At 56.2% G+C, this 1,432-nt stretch overlaps 1 pseudogene; it reads right to left on the minus strand.

The window, feature by feature from the left end:
- Positions 1 to 373: 373 nt before the first annotated feature.
- LOC100427335 (dnaJ homolog subfamily C member 5 pseudogene) lies at positions 374 to 889 on the minus strand (annotated as a pseudogene).
- Between the last annotated feature and the right edge of the window lie 543 nt (positions 890 to 1,432).

Consider the following 1,432-nt stretch of genomic DNA (forward strand, 5'->3'; position numbering starts at 1 on the left):
GGGCGGGCTGGAAGGAATGTGGAGAATGACCCCAGGATAGGGGAGGAGGAGACTGGCCCCATCAATCCAGCTCACAGCCGGGAAAAGTGCAGGAAGACAGACAAACAACTCCAACGTGGGCGAAAGACACACCTCCAAGGACCGAAGTTGCAGAGTCCATGTGACAAGGAGACCCAGGATAGAAACACTGTGTGGAGGATGCGATGTCAACCTCGGAAGGTCGGAAGGGGCCTCCTATGCTTTCCACACCAACTTCTCCCATGGGAGAAACCCTGCCACAAGGCCCAGGAAACCACAGACCCCAAGCCAGCTGTGCCCAGCACAGACACCGAGGAATGATGGTGATGCCGGTGACACCAGGAGGACGTGGCCCCTAGCGCATCATCAGCTGTAGGACGATTGGTGTGTCTGTGGCCTCCCTCTCATCAGACTGCAGCCTCAGGGGACACTTAGAACTCTGTCTCTGTCTCCTCGCCCTCAGGCGCCTTGAGCTTACATTTCCCGCAGCACAGCAGCCGTTGTAGCAGCACCTGAGGAGGCTGCAGAAGACAAACAGGGCCTTGGCCCACCCGCTGGACAGCAGGAGGTAGGTGTTCACGTTCTCTTCCCCAAAATGTTCGGCCAGGTAGAGCCCCAGCGAGCCGTAATTGTCATAGATGTTCCTTTTTGTGGCGTCCGTCAGGATGGCATGGGCCTTGTTGATCTCCTTAAACTTGTCTGTGGCCTCCGGGTTGTCAGGGTTCTTGTCGAGGTGATATTTCGAGGCAAGTTTCTGATAGGACTTTTTAATGTCATCTGAGGTTGCGTTTTCATCCAGCCCAAGAACGTGGTACAATGATTCCCCAGAGGTAGACAGTGAGCGCTGTCTCTGGTCTGCCATGTTAGGCTAATCTGCCCATCCGCCAACCCTCCTGCAGGCTCCATGGCTCCTGCTCCCCGCTCTGCGGCGCTGCTGGGCAGCGGCCAATGCACTCCTCAGCCTGGAGACCCCGGTGGCAGCGGCAGCGGCGGCAGCAGAAGGTGCGGGTGCAGCACCGGCAGCGGCAGCAGAGATGCGGCAATTATTTTAAAATAAAAAAAATACCTGCTCTATGGAAGGGAGATTGATGAGTTGAGAGCTTCCTGGGGTTGGGTGGAGACAGGGCTGATAAACTGCTGTCCATATTCAAGGGCTTCAAGGCCCTACCCCCAAAGTAGGGGCTCCCAGCCCCGAGTTGTCACATAAAACAAACTCCCTCCAGCCAGATGCAGCCTGGGCCCCTGAAAGCCCAGCTCAGGATGTGGGTCTCTCCTAGGGTTGCTGGAGATCTTCAGGGAGATAGGGAATGTCCTTCTCTCAGCACTTTCTTCCCCAGGCTGCCCCGGCCACAAAAGTCCCTTGTCAGGTTCATTACCACCTTCTACTCCTTTCCGGTGAGTGCTTTTATCAGCA

Source organism: Macaca mulatta, chromosome 8 (genome assembly GCF_049350105.2).
Source record: "Macaca mulatta isolate MMU2019108-1 chromosome 8, T2T-MMU8v2.0, whole genome shotgun sequence".
NCBI classification, from domain to species: domain Eukaryota; kingdom Metazoa; phylum Chordata; class Mammalia; order Primates; family Cercopithecidae; genus Macaca; species Macaca mulatta.